We start from the raw sequence: 19,502 nt of genomic DNA, 5'->3' as shown, positions 1-19,502 counted from the left end.
ATACTACCAGTTTAGGTAGAGTACAATTGCCTCGTTCAATGTGGCATTTTTATATATTTTGTGACTGTTTACAGTTTGATCTTTTTGTAAGCAAAATGACCTGGTATTTTTCATTTGTTTTTCATATAACAGTACCTTCTTTATCTGGCAGCCTTTCTTTATCCTGCAATATATTCATATTATTCATTTGTAGAAAAAAATAGAAAAGTAAAGCAAAAAATTTCTTAACCTAACACATATCCTGTAACTTAAGATCTGGATTTATCTCTGTAATTTTGCTTTTTCTACTTTAGTAACAATACAATACCAAACCGAAATGCTTTATACTGTATCCTTGGCTTAACAAGTTTTAAAGTTTTACATCTTAGATTGAATCTGTTCATAAAACATATGCCACATCCCATCATATAGATAAGAATGACATTTTTCCAACTGCATATTTTACAGTACATTTAATCTGTAAATTGTAATTGTATTTGTCCAAGTAAAGTGTAGGTGGGCAATTCTCCTGTGTTATGTAGTGGCATTGGTCTTGTAGCTGGGCAGTATGTGATAATTGTGAAGATGAAAGAGAAATAAATTATTGCTTATCTTTAAGAAAAAAAAAAAGCCAAGTATTGTTTTATTTAGCTTGAGAATTTGCCTTTAAATATCAGCCATTTCACTGTGCATGGTATTTACAGCATATAGAGATTTCAAGAACAAAGGACACAATTCCATAGGATATTTCTTATGAATTAGCTTTTAATTTAGCAGAACACACAGAATGAGCGTGTCTTTCTGGCTTTTCCTTACCTGCTCTTATTAGTTAATTAAATGATTCACTGATGTATTACTGTGTTGTAAGATGTTAGGTAACTGCCATGGGTCCCCTCCCAGGCTAAGCTTGCGATTTGTTCTCCACATACAAAACATGAATGCAGCATATGCCTAATTTTGAGCCAAATCTCATGCAAGAAAAACTAGCAGTGACATTTTCATAGAACATGAGTTGAGGAAAAACAGAATGAAGAGCAACTAATTGAGTTAAGGGTGTAAAATTATTGTTGAGGAGCATCCAAGTTATTTAAAAGAGCCTCAGCGGGAGCTGGCTGGAGCTCTGGAGCAATGGCAACTTGTTGTCTGGGTGCTTGATGGACTCCCTGACTCTCCACGCAGCAGAGGCACCTCTGCTGCCACTGGGACACCTTCTGAGCTGCTGCTGAAATGACTAGTCTTGGGCAGTCAGTGGGGTTGAAGAGCTGGCTTAAGAGCTCCATTTTTATTGTCCCTGTGCTTGACTCACAGCAGTTCCTAACTGATTGTAGTGCTTTCCATAGCACAATTAGGTGCTGAAGTCACTTGACATCAGGCTTTAAAAGATATGATTAAAGTTGCATAAGGGCACATTATGGTATATCCAAACTACCTGATTCTGGGAATCATTCATTTGTTTTTTAACCACTTTTGGCATTAGCTGACATCGGCAGCGCTCTTTGCATCTCCAGGCTTGTAAATACCATAAGAACACTGCTCTCAGAGTGCTTAGGAAAATTATGCCACTGATAGTTCACAGTTTAATAATCAGAAAATTCTTTCTTCAGGACTCAGAGAGACATCATGCTAAGTCCTCACCAAATGTACATCTATTCAGGCTTAATGAAAACCACCTTGACTGTTTTCTGTTAAATTAGAAAAAGTGTGGAGTCTCTGACCAGAAAGGATCATGGTGTCATAGAGTATTGCTTCAAGGAGCTGATACCGGATTGTCTTTCCATCTGAGCCTAGGAATTGTCTCTGAACAACCTAAGTCACCTAAGAAAGTACGCATTCTTCTGGAGACATCACAGCACAGAGGTTTGTCTGTTTCCCTTATTGCATTCCAGTAATCACACTTAAATACAGGTCTCCTTCCTAATCTGAGTTCAACTGCTATCAGCTCAAGACAATGGCTACTGTTATGCCTTTCCCTTAGATACAGCACTTATTGATTTTTTCCCATTACTAAATCATGACTCAGAGCTCCCATCAAGCTAGTGTGACACTCAAATTCAGAGAACAACATGAATCTTCAGAAAATGTAATATCATTATTTCATCACTGAGAAATAAAAGTAGGAAAATCCATGTCTAATTAGCAAAAAGTCCTGACTGGAGGGTGGTGGGGTGGAGAGTCTAAGTGGAGGGGAGGAGAGAAGCTAAGCAATAGATAATAATTAGAGAAACAAATAAAGAATAAACAATATTTATAGTGTACTAACAGGCTGTAAGTGGAAACATGTCCTTATCTGGGGAGATCTATGGAAATCTAGTAAAACAAAAGAAAAAACCAAGAGGTGATAAAGAGATACTGCTGGTAGCATGTGTGATGTGATTTCTAGCTCAGCACATGCCTGCCAGAGCCCAGCTACCTTTGCCTTTCCTCTTCACCTGCTGAAATATCATGCCCCTACCTAATCCTTAATCTGGGTGGTTTCGAGCAGCCCACAGTTTTCTCTCCTTTTTTCTAAAGTTGTCATTTTCCTTTTTTTCTGGGCAGTTTTGGGGAGAAATACTCATTTTTACCTGATGAAATGCCTTGATCATTCCTGCTAGCATGAAAATAACCACACAGCCCCAGAGCAGGAGGGCTGCGAGGCCGCCCAGGGTGGTGGTGTACAGGGGCTGAATGGCAGGTGAGTGTTTTATTGTCCACTGCTCCACTGGTTTCTCTGCAGGGCAAGACTCAGCATTGCACTCTCTCATTCCAGCAGTTTTGTATCAGTGAAATCCAATGCTGACATCCCACATGTGGTTTATTCCTGCACATGTTTTTTTTCAAAATGTTGTAATTTTTACTGAAGAAAATAACATTTTAGCACTAAGGCAAATTAAAAGAGAAGGATCAACATTATTTTTATGTTATCATAAATCTTTAAAATCTTGTCTGTTGAGAACTTTTTTTAATATGAAGGAACATAAAACTGCTTTCCAACTGGAACAAGACCAGATCATGTTTAGCAGGATTGCTCTGAGTTAAAGAGCAAAAGTCAGGGAAGAGTAGCTGCATGGATATGTTACCATGGCCACATCACTGCTGGAAAACAAGTTAATGTCCCACTCATCCTTCCCCCAACACTGGTACCCAGCTGAGACCAGTGGGAGGTAATTTTTCCTATGAAGCCAACAAAATGGCCTTGTAAAAGGACTTGTACCACTTGACAACTGTATTGCCAACTGATTTAGGAGCACAGTTCACCATAAGTAAGGTTAAAATCTGTGGAATCCTTGAATCATCCTCTCGATGTAAGTATCCTAAAAATGAAAAGGGTATGATCATGACAATAACTAAACCTGCCTCAGATTTATTGCTTTTAAGAAAGAGAACTGGTAACATTATTTGAATTGAACATAAGCAATCAGAGATGAAATCTAGTCTGTGCTTGATACATTGCCCTGTGAGAGGGCACAAGGACCTCACAGGAGATGATACAACTTTAGCATTACACTTTCTGGACTCACAGGAATTAAATTATTCATTACTATTATGATGCTTGATTTTTTTCATTTGCTTTTGTTTAACTAATATTCATTTTCAACTTCTACTTCTTGGTACAAACTATAGAATAGCACCCTTGTTTTTTTCATTTCATTACATTAGCTAATTAAATGTCATGCTAAAATATTTCCTGGTTCAAAGCTGGAATTGACCCAGGTTCTTAACCTTTAAACTGCTGATCGCAAACATGTATGTGCTAAGCGCTCTATTAATATTCATTTTATGCACCCACTGCTTTTTCAGAGTATCAAATGCTCTTCAGGAATGAGGATAAAATGAAGTCTATGGGAGCTGGCATTTGGCTACAGCAACACAGAGCAGCTGTCAGAAACCTGGTGTTACTCTCAGAGAGGTCAGCTGGCCTGGAGGAGGGGAAAGGATATTGCAGAGGGATCATGAGCAGGTTTTCTTATCTTTAAATGCCTTTGCTCTGAAACATGTTTCTCTGTTTAAAGCAGAGGATTCCACGTGCTTGGATGGCAATTGTTGCATTTATAAGACTTGTATAGATTTTCCCCAGATTTTCAGATGTTGTTAATCTTTCTGTAATGTCAGCTACTACATGAATGATGGAGTGGTCTTGGATGACACCTCTGAGGCAAGGTGCAGCCTGGGATTTAGGATGCACCTGGCAAGGCAGCAAGCTCAAGTATATAATCCCTGGGTCCTTCTCAGGAGTGAGCAGGTTCCTGTCCTTCCAGGAAAAGGGACACCTCTCACTGTCAGAGCCTTCAGCCATGTGCAGCTTTTCCTATTCATGGCAATTAAAGATTTTGGCTTCCCTTGCCCAGTTCATCTGGTTCTGAACTAGGAAAAAATGGCATTTATGTAGAGATTCAGAACCTCAATACCTGCAAGGTTAAGAAGTGAAATAACTCTACTGTAAAGACTGCTTAGATGGAGCTCAAAGAAAGATAGGATTGTCTTGTGTACTCATATACCATCCTGGTTGTGACAGCTCTGGGTTGTGGGGCTGAGCTACAGGCATATTGCTTACAATTGATATGAACTGTAGAGTAAAATGTATGTGCTGCTTTTCACAGGCTCTAGACCATGGGAGGGACTGAGTTCTTACTCAGTCTGTCTTATGCCAATATTCCCTACTGATAGCTTCTTTCTTCAGTAACTGTACAAAATGTCCCAAAACAAAGATGTCCTTCTGGTATATAAAAATCTGTAATTTGATAGTGTCATTCAGGAGATTACAATGTGTTCTGGGATACACTTAGGTACCAGGGAAGGGCCATCAACAATGGTTCACAAAGATGCTGGCCTCCTCCTCATCCAGACTAGTTCAACTAGTGTGAGATGGTTCATCTAGTATGGATGAGTTTAGGTATGAGCTTCTGACTTTTTTTTATTTTATTTTTAATTCAGATTTTAAATTTTAGTTTAGAATTTTAATTTCCTGGCTCTCTAAGCTCAAATTGCACTTTTAACCATTTAAAAATCCCTTCCCTTCCCTTCCCTTCCCTTCCCTTCCCTTCCCTTCCCTTCCCTTCCCTTCCCTTCCCTTCCCTTCCCTTCCCTTCCCTTCCCTTCCCTTCCCTTCCCTTCCCTTCCCTTCCCTTCCCTTCCCTTCCCTTCCCTTCCCTTCCCTTCCCTTCCCTTCCCTTCCCTTCCCTTCCCTTCCCTTCCCTCCCCTCCCCTCCCCTCCCTTCTTCCCTTTCTCTCTCATTTCCTCTTTCTTCTGGAAGCAAGACTTCTGAACTTAAAAGGTAGTTAATGTTGAAGGAGGGGACTTCACTAAAAGAAGCATTTTTTTTTTTTCATAGATTACCTTATCAACACAAATGGAGACCTTTGATTGTAACTATAAGTTTTCATCTGTAGTCAATTTAGGTGGTTCATTTGGCACATTTCCTCTGCCACTTGAAGTTCATTCTACTGAAGGGCTGCAAAGTGTCTTTGGTGATGTCTCAGTACAGAGTGCATTTGTAAAGGAAGACCTTTTAAAGCATGTGCTCACTTATTTGTGAAATACACATACAAAAATGCATATTGACCCAAATGCTTTTATAATTAAGAGACTTGCTACAAACAGTAATTTGTGTGAATCTGTGGATATGTACATAAAGAGGTATTTCACTTGCTGTAGAATTTTAAGAACATCCATTGCCCAAAACTCAATTTGAGAAGACTTTGGTTCTACTCTTTAATAAATTTTAAACAATTCAGTCCCTATTTTTTCTGCATTTGCAGTAATACTAAACCAGAATGATGCTAAAGTCTGTGTTGGCCTAACAGTAAACTATGTTAGGCATTAATTGAGATTGGGTGCTGGTCATCAAACCCCATAGCTTTAATACTTTCTCATCACTTGGGAGCATCTGCACTGCATAAGCATTAGACATGCTGTGGTATTTGTTCTTCCAATACATTCACAGAAGTGTCTAACTTATTCCAGAGCACTAGGGGCAAATCAAAGCTGATGTCTGGCTCCAGTGACAAAAAAAAAAAAATTGAATGCACAGAGAATTTTAAGTATGAAGTGAATATAGGAAACTCTCATCTTGACAGTGGAAAAGAAGCCAAAGGATGAAAATTAAAATTACATGATGAAAGATGAAAAGGTTGAAGCCACTGTTTTGACTGCTGGACCTTGCAGGAAAGATATTTGGAGAAAGAGTGAAAGAAAAAGTTAAATGGCTGAATAGCACACAAATTTTACCACTGATGAAAATACTACTTTCTTTGCACATCAAAGGCAATCCTCTTATTTCATAAGTTATTTAACCCCATTGACAATCTCTGCAATGTATAATTTTTACTGATGGAATGAAAAGTATCTTCTTAATGGTGTATAGACTATATGGAGAGCAGGTTGAGCAGTATAAATATTCATATGAGCAAAGATGCTGTCAAACTCCCAACTTGACATGATATCTAAAATGAAAATATAACAAAGATGTTAGGATTTTCATCTCCTTTTTCTTCCTAAATTTGGGGCCTGGCTGTGTAGTCAGGGTAAAGAAATGCACCTGGAAGATTGTGTTTGGGTTAGGTACAGGGAATTCAAATGAAAGCTCCTCAAACTCGACAGTTTAATTTACTTCTCTTAAGCTCTTTAATACCAAACTTATCAGTTCTCTCTGTTAGGCATTAACTTGTTAAATGAGTCTTAATTATACATAAGCAGATGGAGATTTGAATTAAAATTACCTTACACTCGAGTGGCTTTAGTTCATTATAACATATCTTCCTCTTAATCATTTAGGCAGTCTCATCATCTTTCATATATAAAGTTATTAAAATATTCCAATTTCCATATTTCTTCAGATACATCCACTATTAAATGGCACATAATACACATTAGTTGGTGACTTATACCATTCAATAGTTAGTGAATTATTCATGTCAGTCACAATTTTTACACTTTTATGTCATCTGTACTATTTTATTTTAAAGAGTTTATATTTACAGAATATCTCATCTTTTACCTCATCTCAATTTTCAGTGCAAATTTGAATGCCTCACCATTTCTATGGGTGCAAAAAGGATTAACCTCCACTGCAAGTTTTGTACTCCCATTGTCTGAGGAATGGAAGCAGATCCAAAGTGGCTCCCACTAACAAACAGCTGTATGCCTACTGGCAGGTTTGGGAGTGAGATAAAAGAAGTCAGCATTATTCTTTTCTTTTGTCTTGCTTTTGAGCTATCATAATCTCTGGATTCTCCAAAACCAAGATGTTCCTTAGAATTTTCCTGTCCTGCAAAATTAAAAGGGAGAAAATGCCTAAAGGAAAAAAATATTGAAAACTTTTGCAGACTTTGGTGGGTATCACCTCACCTGAGTGTAATGACCTCAAAATTGGGATACTAGTTAAATTAGACATCTAGGTTAAGAGTTTAAGTTATCTCTAGGAATACAGAGGAGACACCTCCAAAAGACACAGTTGATTTCTCTCTTTAAGATGTGCTCTGGAGGACATTTGTGCAACTAATTCAAGCTGGACCTCTTATTTTTATATAGCTTTAGCAAAGTAAAAAAAGTCTGACTTAAAGTATATTAATGCCTTTCAAAAAAAGGATACAAAACAGATAACTGTGTTTGAAATGGTCCTCTTTCAGCTGTTTTTAAATAATCCTAAATGCATATGCTGAGAGACACATGTCTGTCTTAAACAGAGAAAAGCACCAAGTTATTTAATCAACTGGTTCGATGTACCTCAGGGGTAAAATCAAGAAAGAATTGGAGAAAAAATGACATTTTAGTTCCAGTAAGCAATTTACAGCCTTTGCAATACAGTAATTTACCTTTACAAAGGAAAGACCGGTGGGACTTTTCAAAGACAAAAGCATCCAATATTCCCCGCTAAAGGCAGCAGACTATTCTCAGTATCCCTTTAGCTAATGTATTAACCAGGTATCTTCACTGTCAAATAATGGGTCTATAATACAGAAATCATTGTGTTAGCTGGATGATGGAGAATGACAGCTCAGTCAAAAGGCTGAGTTCACGCTGGCAAATACTGCAGCCATCAATGAGCAAACGAATGGGCCATGAGAGGCCTTTGCAAAAACAGGGTACTGACATTTACCTGAATGTTTTTAGAAGGAAAGGAGACTCACTGCGTCCTGGGAGCCTCAGCAAGGCACTTTGACCATGTGGCCATTCCATTCCCCAGTTCCTCTGAAAACACTGATGTGGTTTCATCAGGGCTGAATAATTATCAATGAATTCCAATTCTATTTCCTTGAGAAAGAGAGAATGCTGTTGCTTGCTTAGCAGGAGGTTTATGGAAAAAAAACCACCAAAGCATGTGAGGCCCTGAGGAGTTGGGGAGGAGAAGTATCAGTTGGAAGGGAGCTAGAGCCATCATCTAGTCCAGCTGGTCAGCCAATCCAGGCCTGACCAAAGTTAAAACATGCTGTTTATGGCATTGTTCAAATGGTTGAGGCATGGACCACATCTCTAGGAAGCCTAGTGTCTGACCATCCTCTCAGTAAATAAATGATCCCTGATGTCCAGCCTCAACCTCCCCTGGTAGAGCATTACACCATTCCCACATGTCCCATAACTGGATCCCAGGGAGATGAGATCACCACCTCCCTTTCCACTTCCTCTATTCAGGAAGCTGTAGAGAGCAAGGAGGTCACACCTCCACCTCCTTTTCTCCAAACTACACAAACCCAAAGCCTTTAGACATCCCTCATATTACATTCCTTCCAGTCCTTTCACCAGCTTTGTTGCTCTCCTTCGGACACGTTTGTGTACCTTCACCTTATTCTTGGATTGTGGAGTCCAGCACACAACACTCCAGGTGAGGCCACACCAGTGCTGAACACAGTGGGATAATCACCTCTTTTGACCAGCTGGTGATGCTGTGCTTGATGCATTCCAGGAAGGAGTTTGTCTTCCTGACTGCCAGAGCACTCTCCTGGCTTACATCAAGGTTTTTGCCAAACAGCACGCCCCAGATCCCTTTCTGCAGGGCTGCTTACCAGCCACATCCTCTCCTTCAGCAGGATGCCACAGCACAGACATGTTCAGTTGTGAACATACCACTGAAATGGAGTTAAAATACCAAACTCCTTATGAACATGACCTAAGAACTTTTAATGAAAAGAATCAGTTTAGCTGAGCTTAGACTAGCTCAGCTTCCGTATACCACTAAGGTCAGGGCATGAGGAGTAAGAAAGATGAGAAAGATGCACCCTCAGCAAGTTTAAACTATACAAACTATACTGGAAAGAACTTCTGACACACCAGATGCTTGTGCTGCCATCCAGAGGTACCTGGACAGGCTAGAGAGATGGACCAACAGGCATCTCCTGAAGGTCAGCAAAGGGGAAATGCCAAGCTCTGAACCTGGAAAGGACTAAGCCTATGTACCAGTATGTGCTGGAGGCCATCTGTCTAGATAACATCTTTGCTGAAAAGCCTGATGTACACTAAATTGAAAATGAACCAGAAACATGTACTGTCAATGTCAGTGGAGAGTGCCATATCCACTTCTGGGTTCCCCCCACAAGACATATTTGGACATGCTAAACTGGGTCTAGTTAAGACCCATACACATGACTAAGGGACTGGAGCACCTGTCAAAAAAGGACAGGCTGAGACAGCTTTGTCTGAGCCTGAGAAGAGAAATCTCAGGAGGATCTAATCAATGTGTATAAATACTTGATGAGGGAAGAAAGACAATGGAGTCAGAATGCTCTCAGTGGGGATCAGCAAAAGAATAACAGGCAATGACAACTGAAATACATAAAAATCTGATTAAACGGAAAAAAAAGCTTTTCTTTGATGTGCATGGTCAAACACTGTCACAGGATGTCCAGAGAGGTTGGAGAATCTCCATCCTTGGAGATATTCAAAACCTAATTAAACACACACATCCCTGATCAAAGGATTCTAAGTGGCCCTGCTTTGAGAAGGGTGTTGGATGGGGAGATCTCCAGATGTGCACTCCAGCCTCAATGGTTCTGTGATTCTGTGGTCAACTAAATGACAAACACTAAGCTTTTGAATGCAAGGAAGGACAATGAGAGCTGATCAGTTATGTGGGCTGTATAAGTTATCAAGTGCTTTGCTTTCTGACTAGAGTTCACACAGAGCTCTTGGCACATTTTATGTATTAAATTCAGCCCATTCCCTGCAAATGGTGAAATTTGGCAATATCCTAAAGGACACACAGAACCATTCCAGAGGATATGATCTCACAGACAAGCAAAGCCCATCAGTCTATATGAGGGTGCTCAAACCCACAGACTTGGGTTTCTGAACAAACCAATGCATTTTCAGTTTCTGGGGTTTTTCCCCACAGGCAACCTGCAACCGGTATGTGAATATAATGTTAACTTCTAATTGCATCATATTAGCAGTTTGACATTGCATCTCACTAATGCTTGTTTTTCCAGGATATAGTGGAGAAATATAATCATATTAACACTGTGAAAGCAAACACAGAGGTAGTATAAATTGTTAATGCAATCTCCTTTCAAGCAGCTTGTTTGAACAGTGCACTGGTGTATGAGAAAATGCCAGCCTTTCAGTCTTCCCAAATAGTGCAGTGCTTGCAGTCCGCTGCAGAATAAACATATACATTCTGTTTAAGGTAACAGATGTTCATTTGCTGTATGTTCCCATGAGCACCCAATCTTTTTCTTGCATTCTGCTACCATTTGTCTGAAATCCACCTGTGAGCCAGCACAGCAGTTTCTTAGACACGAGGCTGCCTCACTGATATGTCATGTACAAATACAGTGGGGTTTGTAGATATATATTCTTGTAAGTCTTTCTGTCTTTCCTTCTTATGAGTGGGATTGTTAATTCTTCTGACTTGCATCATCAGACTGAAAATGGCAGTCTCCATGCATAAATGCTGCAAAGCTGCTTGGATTCTTCAAACTCTGAAGATCAGCCTTTAAACCAACTAATTAAGTTTTCTGCTTGCTGCCATTGAAAGACTCAGTCAGATATAATTAAAACTGAGCAGCAGATGACAGCAGTGGCATTTGTCGGAATCATCCAGTGGTTCAAATACCACTTCTGACAGAAATGTCAGAATGATAACATTCCCATCTTCCCCATGCATGCCAGGAAAAGCAGGAAGAACTTTTATTAGAAATGCCTTACTGATAACCTTTATGAATCCCAGAGCACCAAAGGCAACACACAAAATTTCATCATCCCAAGAGAGGATGCTCATTTCCAATGAAGTACATCCTGCAGCTGGTTGGGCTTTCTTGCAGTCTCTGTGCCTGTTGGGACACCCATTCAGAAATTTAAAGAGGAAAAAATCCCTTATCCTGAGGTATGGGAGATTCCAGCCTTGCAGACAGCTAAGATTCCTTAGAGAGTTAATGAGCTGAAACCAAATCAACATATTCCTCATCTGGAAAGGGCAAAGCCATAACACGGCTGTGTTAGCTATCCTTGAGCTGTACAGAAAGGTGAGAATAGAGAGACCCTTCTGCCCAGAGCTTAAATGGAACTGTTATTGCTAAAGATCACAGCACAGCAGGGAGAAAACAGCAGAGACAGCTAAGAACAAATGAATAGGGGAAAATTACTTTTAGAAACATTTTGAGATTACATTTGCTGCAGCTTCATACACAGGTTTTTCCTATTTTGTCTCATCAGTTTTGCCAACAGATTTACAGCACTGTCTTCTTTGCTTGAGAGTTTGGGTGTTTTCTTCTTATTTCTTTTTTGTTTAGCTTTGTTTTAAATAAATGGAGAGCAAAAAGGAGAACATGTCAGAAAGGGAATCTGTGGCACTTTGAGATGACAACAACACCACTGCTGCTGCTTCAAAGTCCCTCAGCTCTACTCTTGCCTGTAGCAATTACGTGTTGCCTGCATGCTGCCAGAAAGCCGCCGTCACAACAGCAGCCCGAGGGGAGGGGACATGCTGGTTGTGACTTTTTGGCAGTCCCCAGGGGAAGACCCTGGCAGTGGGTGGCTCAGCTCGGCCTCAAGGTGCAGTGGCATGAGAAGGGAGCAGCACTGCTGCTTATGATTCATCTTGGCTGCAGAGGAGGAATAGCATCAGAGCAGAGGTGCCTATTGCAAATGCCTGAGTTGGGGTTTTTACTCACTGTAACTGCAATGAAAAGACATTAGCATTAAAGACAAACCATTAAAAATAATAATAATTGGATGCTTCTATTGAGCAATAATAAGACCATGGCCAAAAAGAAACCACCAGTCCTAATATATTTTTTAAAATGTTGGATTTATAGATGTGAACCTGATCACTTTACTACCCTGTCTTATCATTAGGAAAATCATTTCTCCTGGGCATAGTCAGACCTGAGGCCATGTTTTGCCCTAATTATCCTGAGAGATTTTCCTGCTGGGGTTGAGCAAATATTTCTATTATATTGCTGTTTTGTGTGGTTGAGAAGGAGAACACAAGTACCTCTTCTACCTGCAAGGGTACTTGTATTGCATTATTACCCCAGCTCTGCAGTAGTTTAGATTTGTAGATGATGCTGTGTGACCTAAACCAGTAGCAACATTTTTCTTTTTCTTTTGAACTCAGCAGACTACATCCCAGTGAATTGTGCACGGAATGCAAAGGCACCGTCTTCTGTCTGAGCTCTTTTCTTTTTAGCAAGAAATCAAAGAACATTTACACTTTCCTTTCTTTTGACCTTTATTAAATAAGTAGACACCTTAATCAGGATGTTTTTAGGTGAGAATGAAATCTGGAAGGGTTGTATTCTGGGATGTAAAGGTCTCAGGGATCACTCTTAGTATTTGTGGCAGAACTGCATTGAAATTAACATATTACAACAGATTGTGTCAGACTGAATTGCAAACTTTTCTGAAGCAGGGTGAACAGAAAGGTCACATTCCTCATCAGCTCATCTATCAGGCTGCATGAGAGTATCTGAAGAGGTTAAATTCTTTTTCCAGGAAATAAAATCAGAATTTCCCATTTTCAGGTCCCAGCTGTGCCTCTAGATTTCCATTTACTTTGAACAAGAGCTAGCTTCATTACATAGGTGTATTGTTTTGTTTTCAGAAAGAATCCTTGCTTAAATTATAACATGCCATTAGCAAAGATCCTTTTGTAGTGACTGCAGTTAATACAGTGTTCTTTTCTGTCTTGCTCACCTCGGCACAAGTGCATATTGCGCCTTTTGTATTCTGTCAACTGAAGAACCTTCAGAATGATCTTCTGCCCCTAAAATTGATTCAACACCTTCTGCTATTATGCAAATAAAAGTGGAAAAATAGGTTCCTGATTTTTTTTGACAGGCTGAAGCTGGCAGCTCTGGACTGCTTACTCAGGCCACAGCATATAATGGGAAATGCCTAGACATGGGTGTCTGTCAAGCTGCACAATAGCAGAGCAGCCGAGCACTGCAGCACCCATCCCTGTTCAGAGCTGGGATAATGGCATTACAGCTCAAGTGGAAGGATGAGCTTGCCCCGTCTTCATGCTCCAGCGTGCTATTGAAGTGACAGGCAATTTTACATTGGTGGTTTGAAAGCCTTTTTATTTTATTAATCCTTTAGTCAAGTAATAAATCCAGCATCTTTTCTTCTGTTAAACACTGCTGCAAAATCTCATAGCTCCTGGCGACTTTAGGCAAGCCAGGTAAATAGATTGGCTCCACTTCCCTCATGCCCACCTTGGCCTTCACATGCCTGGCCCAGTGAGCAGTGTCAGCAGGCTGAAAATGTCAGGCACCGCTGCTTTGGAGATGCAGCCTGTTCTTGTGGAAAGAGAGGTGGCCAGCTTAACTCATGCAGGAGATGTGCACGGGCATCTGCTATGCTTCATGGCACAGAGAACAATGCATGGTTATCACCAAAAGCCAATGAATCCTTTTCAGAAATTATCTTCTCCCTAGAACACATCCCATAGAACTACAGCCCAATCCCAGATAAAATACTGCATTTTAATATTTTTTTCCTTTTCATTTCTTCTCTATCCTTTTTTCTTTTTTTTTTTCTTCTTTTTTCTTTTTTATAAAAGCATGCTGTCTTTCAATTAACATAGTAATGACCTATTGTCACCTGTTACCATGCTAATCCTGAGCTGGTGTGAAATTACTTTATAATAAACACTACGCAGTTCTGACTTTCAATTAATTTTTCCCATGCTGTGCTAAATCAGATTAACTGTACCCCACCCTTTTGACCACAGACATAATTCCTTCCTTATAATGAAATAGAGGATTAATTTATATGAAGCATATCTATACACATTTGCAAATAAATGTAAAGATAGACTTTGTACCATATTTGCACTTCTCACAGTGTCAGGTTGAATACAGACTGAGATTATTAATTTTCATATTCACCGGGGTGGCAAAGGATATTGATGGTTTATTATTACAATTATTTTCACTAAATGTCTACAACTAAGAATAGATAAACAAATTGAGTATTAAGGGACTGGTACCTTCCACAGGGAATTTCACCTAATGCTGTACAGCATTATGATGATCTCAAAAAAAGTAAACCGGGCAAAATGAACCCAGTCACCATTAATTTACTAAATTGCTTATCATCTTTCTTGGGTGTACATATTTACAGTGTGGCCAAATAAAATAAATGCAACTGTGTCTTTTTAATAGTCATGAAGATTATGAAGATGGTTGACAGCCTGAGTGAAGCCTTTCAAAACATGTATACCAGTACAGGAAAACTGTATAAAGCAATATTTTTGAATCTTCATCTCCAGTTCAGAAAAACATTTCTAAAACTTTTTCTGGTCTTGGTACCTTCCAGGATGCAGTAGACTGCTGTGCCATTTCATAATCAAAAATAATATTAACACAGGGTTGACTCTTAATTTTTCTCTGCACAATCATTTTCTTCTCTGGCTTAATTTTGAAGTCCAAAGGTACAGAATTATTGCAGATATGAATCTTCTCCTTGAAAAGTAAAAACAAAGATGAAAATGAGGTATTTCTTTTAGCTTATGGATACCTATGCTTCCTTGTGCTTATTGCCCCTTTGATTCAGTTCAGCATGCCTAACTGATCCAAAATCTGAAGTTTTTCATCCCAATTTAACTCCTTGAGAATCCTATTTGCAAACTGTCAGGCCAAACCCCAACTCAGCCAGCTGTATTGTACGAGACAGTTTAGAGCTAGGCTGGAGCACCCTGCACCCAGCTGGAGCACTCTGTACAGACCTGCTGGTTCCTTGTATCCAGCATCAGGAGAAGCACCAGGACTATGTCAGAGGTTCAGATTTACCTCTCATTCACAGTTCCTCATTTCTGGAGTAGCCTGTCAACCACCTTTTGTTGATTTAGCAGCTAATCCAGGGGAAAAGTCAGGGGCAGCCTTTTCAAGGGTGAATGTGCTGTCCAGTTGTGTACCTTTAAGACAGTGAATGATTGACTTCAGGCAGACAAGACCAGGAGATTAAATGACAGTTTTCTTTTGTGTTTCCTATTGATCCTTTGAAACAATACCACTGCTGTAGACAAGGGAAAAGTCATTACATATTCAGTGTTTATTGGCTTAATACTGAAATTTCAATACACCCATTTTATTGCTTTTCTCATACTGTTTGTGAAGTCCAAGTGTACAGCAATAAGGCAGAAAAACATATGCATACCTGGAAGGATAAGAAACAGCAAAATGACCTGCAGGATACAAGAGCCGGGTATTCTTGCCACTGTGGTGCAGACTGTATAAATAAAGTGAATATACTGGCATTAGCATTTGGAGTAATACATTCCAGGAACAACAAAGTGAGCAAAACCTGGTTAGATCAGGTCAAACAAGCACAATCTCCACAAGGGGATTAAGGAGGTTGGAAGAGACATCAAATTATTTTTTCATTTTTCTTAGGACTTTTTATTGCATCAGTAATGAAAGGTCTTATCTCTGTCTTTTACTATGGAGCTTTTTAACTGTACGTGTGATCTGACTTGGACTGATTCCAGCTTTGTTATTATTGAAAATCTGCTTTCAAATGCAAACATAAAAACACCAGTGTAATAGCCATTACTCTGTTTACAATGACAGTACTAAATGAATGAGTCATTAATAGTTTTTTTACTTTATTACTTCAAAATGTTTTACCAAATATCCATAAAACTTCACCATTACCACCATTTCCACCCAACTGCAGCTACCACATCATCACATGTATGAACTTGTTACAAGTCTTAGCCACATTAATATAATCTCTCTCTCACACACACATTTCTTTCAACTGTCTGCTTTGAAGAAACAGAGAGGAGAGATCACATAAAATTCTCCTGCCATTATAGCCAAAAGAGGATAAATGCCTTCAGTTATGGTATTCCAGTCAGCGAAGTTCCCTCCAGCTTCCCAGATGTTAAAGTACTGACAGCTCCTGTCTATCCATGTGCTGCAAATCAACATGTCCAAAAAATAAACTGGTATATAACAGTAGTCCTCTCCCCTAGTAAAGCAGGCCATCAGCTCTCTTTTCCCATTGCATTGCCTATCTGCTTTAGTAGGTGTAGGACATTAATTAAAGTGTCAGGGGAAAGTGACAGCAATAGGCTGCATTTCAGTTTGAAGGGGTAGGTAAGCACTGATGATCTTTCTTCTTATGCCTGCTTACTTTCTACATCTTTGATCATATGATGTGCTGGAGAGTGGTGATGCTGGGCTGCAGTGCTCAGCTCTGGGCAGAAGCACAATGAATATGTAGTATTCATTGAATGGGTGGCAAGTTCTACCACTCCATGTTCACCTGCCATAAGGTGTGTGGCAGGGGGAGTGTTGCTGAACACATACATGGGACCTCTTCACCAAATAGAAATGTCATTAAGTTACCTTCTCCAACAGAGCCTGCTGCAGATTTATATTTGCTGTGAGATTTATATTTGTTGTGATTCCCACACCTGCCTGAGTCTGGACTCTGCTCTGCCCTCTTGGAAACCAGCTCTGTGCAGAGGAGAGGGCACATAACAGAGGACCTGTCTTCTAGTCATGCAGCACTGACAGGAGCAGGTAATAAAGTCCAGCTGCTGTGCACAAAGGAGAAAAAACACAGCAGGCAGAACAAATCCTGGGGTGGCATAAAAGGCATTAACATTTAAGAGACATCAGTAATTTAGCTTGGACAAAAGAGAAAACATGTATTTTCAGAGAGAATGGGGTCATAAGTTTTACTGATGATGGGTAAAGACAAATCTCTGAGTTTCAAATGTCATGCAGTAATGCTCTGGGCAATAAGTTAATGTAAAGCATCACTGCAGCTCATGAAAAAATATCCAAAAGTAACATGAAAATATTCTTCAGACAGTAGGACAGGAGGAAGCATCTTTTTGAATAGTATACAACATTTTGCAAAATCCATGAAAAAGGAGAAAGATATACTTGAACAATCTTCCGGTGGGTATTGTTGGAACAAATCAATTTTTCACCGTGAATATGCAAGTGAAACAAAAACTGGCTGAGGACCAGATCCTTTCCCAGGTATCCATGCATAAGTACATTGCTCATTAATGACATAGAGTGAATATAAAAACCTCCTCCCAAACCAGGAGCTGCTGTCAGATGATGTGCCTCAACAACAGGAGAAACAGTTTGTTACAAGCTGTAGAAAATGAATGTGTTTTCTTCTATCCAGCTCAACACCCAGGACAGACATAATTCAACTGCTAATTTTTGTGCTCAGGACATTTGAATATAAAAGCAGCTATTCCACTGACACTGTCAATGAAAAAGAGAGCAAGGGAGCAGGTATCTTAAATGAGTTCAAGAAGTAAGCCATTAACAAGAAAGTAATGATAATGGAATTGGTTTCTGCACAACAGATGGAAGCACAGGTATAACTGGATCTGAAGCTTTGCTGCTTATAATCATCAGCAAGCACTCTGTGGAAATGTGAATGACTTTTAACATTATGGGGAGCAGTAGTAAAAACAAAAAAAGCCCACCTCCATTAACTCCATTTGAGTCAGAGGCCTTTGTGTTTCAAAGGCTGTTTGATTAAGCTGCTGCAGCTTGTAATGATCTGATTTTACACACTGAGATGAATGAGCAAAGGTATGGTTTTGCTGTGGCTTTTCCACTGCCTAAGATCAGAAGTCTTTCAATCAGGAAATGAAAAGTCTCTCATGATCCTTCTGAAAAGAAGAGTTTACTCTTCATTTTTCATTTCTGAGTGACTTGGCTACAAGGCAAATGAACATAAAAGTTGTCAGAAAATGGGATAATATTACTGAGATGCTTTGTGCAGTGAGTAGATTCAAACCTGACTGAATGAAGAGCTCAGAAAGCAAATACTGCAGTGTTTCATGGCTGTGTGAGGAATGTCAGAGGACTGTGAAGGCAAAAGTGGAAATCCCAAGAGGAATCATGGCTCTTTCATATACACTGGTAGGACAGCTCTGTCTCTGGCTGCCTTTGACTGTGGCAATGCAAGAGCAGAAGGACTGGAAAAGACAGAGAAACCTCATGCAGTCCTACAGACCAGGGCCTGTGCTTTGTAATGCCAGACCTGCACTGTTTCATGCAGAAATCAGATGGCAGGAGGTGGCTCTGGTCTGCAAGTCTGTGTCTCAGAAATCTAACTCAGGTCTACTCTATTCCACTACTCAGATTCTATTCTGACAGAATCAGCATTTAAGGGGATCAAGCTTTGGAAAAAAGCCATGTCAGTTTTTTCCTGTGGTGTGTTGAGTATGGCCCAGTGTCCTGGCTGCCAAAAACACCCCTGGCCCATCTCTGTGGCTTCAGAGACAGTGTGAATATATCTAAGACAATCCCTAGGTGAGTCTGGCCTGGGAATAAGGAGCTTCCCTGCTGTAGGAGATGCACTAGAAAAACCTTCAGTGAAACCTTCACAAGGAGGGAGTGCTCCAGAGATTCTTCTACACAGTGTTTTGCCAGGGTCTGTGATCTCAGTTGGGGTCTCTGAGTAGCTGTAATAATTAATTGCACCTCCAAAAACAAGGGAAGATTTTTCAGGACTTGTTCAGAAAGAGGATGCTCTCCTTGCCTTTCAGGGACCAAAGAAATGCAGGTAATCAGCTCAGGTGGCTCATGGCTCAATGCTGTCATGTGACTTATCAGCAGGTTTTGAGCTTCTATCCCATGAAAAGTTCAAATGCTTGGATTTAGGTTCGATAGTGAATCCGAGTGGGAGGTTAGGAGTTATGTGTCCCAGGTATGATGTGGGTTAAAGAACAGACCTCTATAACTCAGTGGCATCTTATGGGTTTTGTTGCTGGACTCTCCCAGCGACACTGGTGCAGGACAAAAAGGTTCTGGGAGGTCAGTTTGCCTGAGGTGCAGCTTTGCTACAAACAAATCTTTATGACAAGATAATCTGCTGCAGATGGAGACACAGCAATAAGTCCTTCCGCTCCAGCAGTATCTTCTGCACTGATTTCCTGACTCCTGCTATCTTCTCCTGCACTGGAGAGCTGCCTTTCTACACAAATATCTTTCCCTGAGAAAACCTCTTGGGGAATAACTCAGTATTTTTCAACCAAGTTGAGGTTACTCATTTTACATTGCTGTCTTTCTCTTGTAAATACCTTTTCAGCTGCTCTTCTTTCCATTTTCTTACTTCCAGG

The sequence above is a fragment of the Poecile atricapillus genome, chromosome Z, assembly GCF_030490865.1.
Source record: "Poecile atricapillus isolate bPoeAtr1 chromosome Z, bPoeAtr1.hap1, whole genome shotgun sequence".
Taxonomy (NCBI): domain Eukaryota; kingdom Metazoa; phylum Chordata; class Aves; order Passeriformes; family Paridae; genus Poecile; species Poecile atricapillus.
This window is presented reverse-complemented; position numbering follows the sequence as displayed.